Here is a 6,776-nt window from a genome sequence, read left to right on the forward strand (position 1 = left end):
ATTAACAAATGTCATTATGAAACATAGTATTCAGTGGAAATCTGCTCTATAAAGTAGATTACACCTCTTTTGGGAATACTGATCCAACCCATTTTTTAGGTAAATTAGAGGCTGCCAATTTATAATGTACATTATAACAAATTATTGATAACATTGAAATGCATGAGAATATCAGGATACTTAAGCGTGCTTATGTGAAATGCTTACATAGACCAATAAGCAGCTGACCAAAAACAAATGAGAAGCATCGTATTTTTAAAATCAGGAAAGGTTTATATCAGGACTGTATCCTTTCTCCACATATATTAAATCTCTATGCTGAGCAAATAATTCAAGAAATTGGACTATATGAAGACAAATGTATTATCATGATTGGAGGGGACATATTAACAACCTGCATTGTGTAGATGTTACAACCTTGTTTGCAGAAAGTGAAGAGAAATTAAAGCACTTGTTGCAGAAGATCAAAGACTGTAGCCTTCTATATTAAACACATCTCAATATCAAGAAAACAAATATCCTCACCTCTGGATTAATAAGCAACAACGTGATAAATGGAGAAAAGGCTGAAGTTGTTAATAACTTTCTTTTACTTGGATCTACAATTATCATCTATAATAAGAACTGTCAAGAATTCAAAAGATGTGCTGTATTGGGAAAGCCTACTCTCAAGGATCTGTCTAGTAAGGTAAAGAGCAAAGGTAACAGTTTAAAGACTAAGGTGTGTCTGATACAAGCCATAGTCTTTTCAATAGTTTGCTATTCATGTGAAAGATTTCCAATGAATAAGAATGACAGAACAATGGATGCCTTTGAATTGTGGTGTTTTGGATTCAGAGTATGGACTTATGGACTATGCCATGGATCACCAAAAGTACAAGTTTTTCTTGGAGAAAGTACAACAAAGGTGCTCCTCATATGTAGTCAATAGAGACTAGTCTTTAGAAAAAGGCATTATGCTTGGAAAGTTGAAGGGTTAGAAAAAGAGTGGAAGATGCTCAACAAGATGGACTGATCCAGTGACTGTAACAACCAGCTCTAGCACTTTAGAGATAGTGGGGATGTACAGGATAGGGCAAGGTTGTTGTTCATAGGGTGGCTGTGAGTGTTAGTTGACTTGACAGCCCCCAAGAACAACAACTGCCTATTTAATAAAATTTTATCACAGCGATTGAATTATACTAAATTTTATTTCCAGGGTGTTGTAGGTGAAGCTAGGCTGTCTATAAACTCACCCTCAAAGATAAAAGCAAGCCATTTTGCAAATGTTTGCCAATTTAATACTTTAAATGTATTTTTATTGATATTGATATTTTATTGATATTTTTATTGATATTGACCCCAGTGCCTATGTGCCTAGTGAGGAAAATGCCACAGGATAGTATAGCTATTTCTGACATGTCAGATTTTGGTGGTAAGGACTATCTCAACATCTCCCAAGATTTTTTTGTTAAAAAATTTTCTACTAAAGCAACAAAGTTGAAGTATAAGGTATTCCACGAAGGATGCCAAAATCCAGGACAACTATATTTAATCTCTAAATCTGGGAAAAATAGTAAAGAAAAAGTAATTAGTTAATAATTACAAAAAGTAAGTAATAATTTACATTAACTTTAGGACACTCTGACAGCAGAGTCTGCATGGTTCAAGAATCTTTAGTAGTGCAAATTGACCAGTGACTTTGCTGAAGAAAAATGGGAAATCTTTTCCTGTTGGAATGTACGGCTTTAGAAACCAAATGGAGAATTACAGTGAGTCAGAACTGACTGTATGGCAGTGAGGGACATTGACTAGTTGTTAGTGCAAATGTACAGGGCTGGGAGAACTAGTAATTTCTGAATAAGGAATAGTTTCTATTGAGGACAACTGGTTAAATAATATCTTTCTAAGTATTGGTTTATGAAGTTAATATTAGTATTGGAGAGTACCTGTTTATTGCCTTGATGCTGTACTGTTTAAAATCTCAGCTACTAACTCAAAGGTCAGTGATTTAAGCACATCTGCTGCTCTGCAATAAGAATAATGGTATTCAACTTCTACAAAGATTTAAAGTCTTGGAAACCCAATAGGGCAGTTCTGTTATTATCCATAGAGAGGTTATGAGTTTGAAATAATTAAATGATAATGGACTTATTTTTATGGGTTGTTTTTTGTTTGGTTCATTGAGTTTTTGTTTTGTTTTGTTTTGTTTTTTGTGGTGGCTGATTTCTTTTAGAAAGCTTGCTCCTCTTATACTTCTCCTTCTTCAAGGTCTATCCCCCCTCCCCCCACTGTTATGTAATAACACAGTCATTAGAGTTCCCCACACCTAGCTTTTGCTCTATGAAAAGGTAAACTATTAATAACATTTAATTAGTATGTTGTCTATAATAGAACACGTGGGAACAGGGCCATGAATGTCTCTCTGAAAGAGGCAAGGGAGTAAGAATAGCGCAGCCCCTCACTGCCCCGAGCAGAAAGATTAAGAGTCCATAGCCCAGCCCTGTGGTGCCTCTAGAGCCACAGCAGCAGCAGCAAGAGGTCCATTTATTTGTTGCAGACTTAAAGACTCACAGTTATAGTTCCAACAGTGAAGTTTATTAGGGAAGGAAGTTGGAGAGTGGTAGAAACAAAGAATACTACTCAATAGAAATCCAGGTTTCAGTCCAAGTTCCAAGGATTTGGTTCAGCAGTCAAATTCAAATCAATCATCCTGTAAGGGTTCAGCTTCTCCTTATATATCCAGCAAGAACAACAAAACCTTTAACCGTGGCCAGGACAAATGCAAGAAACCTCAGTTCACACGTGCCACAGTCTCTCCACCACCATCAGCAGGGTTTTGCTCTTACTAGAATCTTACCCCAGTTGCCTTTAAGTCTTGCTACCACAAGTCTTACTGTCCAGTGTGGGAAGCACTCTTTCTCATATCCTAGTCCATAGCTGTTGGTGATATGTCTTCAGTAAAGGTTTCTAGAGATCACAGTGGGCAGTTTTAACTGTAAAGGTTAAAAAAGGTTAAAAAAGTGTCAACTTTTAGGCTAAAGCTAAAGTGGTTAAGGGTCAAATATCGTGCTTTATTCTGATATGGATTCCAAATACAGAAAAATACGTAAACCTAAAAAATCCAGTAAGATTAAACAACTATGGGTCAAAAAACTCAAATGACACTAAAAAATATTATCTTTGTTGTTGTTGTTGTTGTGTACCATCAAGCTGGAACCAACAAATAGCTGATCCTCCAGTGGGTTTTCAGAGGCAGTTAATCACACGGAAGGAGATTGCCCATCCTTCTGGGGGCTTCAAAATATGTGTCTTTGGGATTGCAGCGTATATGCATACTATATATATATATTTTAGTGGTATGGATTCTTCCCCCATGTAAATATCATGTAAAATCTGGAGTTATGGCCAATAACTAATTCATCTCTCCAGAGGCAATGCAGATTGAATAAAATGCAAATGAAATTCTGTCTCTATGAACTAAAATAGCCTCTTAGTGTCCTCTTTAATGGTTTTCTCAGTAGAAAGGTTTATGGGTGAATTCACGTGACTTTAATGACATGGATTCATTCCTTCAATACTTCAACCTAAATGAAAGAGAAGCAGATCAGATAGCAAACGGGCATCTTGATTCAATATGTCTTGATTATGAAGTAAATGACCTATGTTGATTTGTCCATGAACTCCATCTCTTTCAATATACAAATCTATTTTCCACTTCTATCCTCTCACTTAAAAAAAACACCCCACAAACCTTAGGGTTTATCATCATTATTTTGTCATGTCAATATCTCGAATATTGGCATCTGTCAGTTTAGCCATGTTTGTTTTTAGAAGTTTATTGCAAATTCTTTTTATGCAATGTTTATATAATGTATATATAATATCCCTTTATCCTGTTTTACTCCATAATTATAACTCATTAAAGTACATATTTGTATATCAACTGTGCATTACATCTATTGTGTTGTTGATTGCCTTCTAGTCAAGCGTGACTCATAATGATCCTATGAACAAAAGGCCTTCAGACCTAAAACTATCAGCATTTATGTAAGTCCATAGACTTTCCAAGGGCATGTATTTAAGAAGTGGATGCCACTCCTGTTGCCAAACCTGTCATAATATATTATGTGCCATTTAGTCACCTGTGATGTATGTACAGCAGCTCTGAACCCTTCCCTGTCCTGAGCCAGTCTCACTAATTCCGACACAACAACTCCCATTGCCCCAGTTACTGTATCAATTCACCTCATCCAGGGTTTTCCACTCCTGAGCTGTCCGTCCACCCTTCTAAGCATGTCCTTCTCAAAGAACCGATCTCTCCTAACCACGTGCCCAAATTAAGTGAGCCTCCATGGAGATACTTGGCTTCACCCTTTCTAAGACAGATCTATTTCTTTTCTTGGCAGTCCATGGTATGTTCAAGACTCTTCTCCAGCACCACAACTCAAAGGCATCTATTCTTCTGTCATCCTTAGTTGTTGTCCAACTTTCTGAAGCATAACAAGTAATTGAGAAGACCATGGCCTGGATTAGGTACACTTTTGTATCAAGACTGATATCTTTGCTCTCTAGCACTCTGGAGAGGTCCATGACAGCAGATTTTCCCAATGCAATTTGTCTTTTGATTTCCTGACTGCTGGTGTTAAGAGTGTTGTTTGTGGAGCCAAGCAAGCTATAATTGCTAACAACCTCAATCTCTTCTCCATCTAATATGGTGCCGCCAGTTAGCCCAGTGGTGTGAATCTTTGTCTTCTTGATGTTGAGCTTCAATCCATACTGAAGACTATAGTCTTTGACCTTTTGCAGCAAGTGCTTCAGGTCTTCTTCAGTTTCAGCAAAGTTGTGTCATCTGCATATCGTAGTTTGTTGATGAGTCTTCCTCCAGTCTTGATGCTACACTCCTCCTCATAAAGCCCTGCTTCTCAAATGATCTGTTCTGCATACAGATTGAAAAGGTATGATTTTTAAACCTGCAGTGTTTCCTTACTCTGTTCTGAGAATTGCTCATATACCACTTCTCTTTTGCTTATCCAGTGACTCAAAATATTTTTTTTCAACTATTAATTCTAGAGAACAAAAAATATAAATCTGATTGAAAAGGAATGCACTTTTAGAAGCCCATCCTTCTCCTGATTTTAATATTATTTGCTGTTGTTTGTTGTTATATGCCATCAAGTCATTTGCTATCATAGCCACCCTATGTAAAATAGCTTCTGAAACCTACTCTATCTTGTGCCAACTTTACTATCTCTGACACACCTACCGTCATTTCCCCAGTCACTAAATCAATTCATCTCATCAATGGTTTCCTCTCTTTTTCTGTCCCTCCGCCCTTCCAAGTATGATTTTCCTCTCCAAAGACTTGTCCCTCATTGCAGCATGCCCAAAGTATGCCAGATGAAGCCTCAGAATCCTTTCCTCTAAGGAGCATCCTGGTTTCACCCTCTTTAGGATGAACCTGTTTGTTCTCTTAACAGTACATGGTATATTCAATACTCTTCTCCAACACCACAGCTAAAAGGCATGAATTCTCTTTTTATCATCCTTAGTCATTGTCCAGCTTTCTGTCACATAGCAAGCAATAGTGAAGACAATGGCCTGGATCAACTGCACCTATTCTCCAGAATGATGTTGTGACTTTCCAGTACTTTGGAGAGGTCCCTGACAGCAGACTTTCCCACTGCAATTCATCTTTTGATCTTTTGGCTGCTGATACCGAGAGTGTTGATTGTGGAGCCAACCAAACTAAAGCTACTAACAATCTCAATTTCTTCACCATCTATCATAATGTTGCCAGTTGGCCCAGTGGTGTGAATCTTCAATTTCTTGATGTTGAGCCTCAGTTCAAATTGAAGGCTGCAGTCTTTGACATTCTACAGCAAGCACTTTAGGTCCTGTTCAGTTTCTATAAGCAGTGTTGTGTCATCTGCATAAAACAGATTGTTGATGAGTCTTTCTCCAATCCTGATTGCACATTCTTCCTCATAAAATCAGTCTCTCAGATGATCTATTCTGCATATAGATTGAAAAGTATAGAGAATATAGCTGAAAAAATAAAAAATAGTTATGGTAGTTTTATTTTAAAAAAATTTTTCTGTTAAATTCAATATGAGATACTGACCTTTGATGGTTGGAGACTATCTTTTCTGATTTATTACATAGATGGATGCATATAGATGGTTAACTGAGTCACTGTGACAGACCTTGTGACTTGAATGTCATTGATAAGGTTATTTTTACACATTTATGACTTATGAAAATGTGCTATTTGGGAAAAATACTCATTTTAAATATAAACTTCTGGTTTTAAATGTTCATAATAAAATGAATTTTAACAACCTCATCATCAGAATTTTGTCCCTGTGTATGCCATCTGAAGAACTTTAACTATATTTGCTTCATGGTTTCAAATGAGCAATTAATAACAGAACTTTTTAATAAGTGATAAAATTGTCTCCACTCTCTCTAATAATAAATACATAATTTAAATAATAATATGCATTAACATTTAGATAATATTCCATTTTATCATTGATCAAGGAAGAATGCTGAACAATAATACCTACTCAGGGTTGATCCTTAATTGAATTATGCAGTTGATCTAGATGATCTTTAATGGTTTCAATTTTCCAGTCTTCTTGTCCAATAAGACGTCTGTTTTCCAGAGCTGTATGAAAATAGTTCATTAGGTACTGTTCTTGGGTACCTATTAGCTTGGACAGGGAAATTTTCTTGTTTCCTTTAATATCAGAACATGGACAATCCATGTTAGTTTGACAGCACATATACTAAAA

The sequence above is a fragment of the Elephantulus edwardii genome, unplaced genomic scaffold (genome assembly GCF_000299155.1).
Source record: "Elephantulus edwardii isolate Elephantulus edwardi_28Jun2011 unplaced genomic scaffold, EleEdw1.0 scaffold00008, whole genome shotgun sequence".
Classification (NCBI taxonomy): domain Eukaryota; kingdom Metazoa; phylum Chordata; class Mammalia; order Macroscelidea; family Macroscelididae; genus Elephantulus; species Elephantulus edwardii.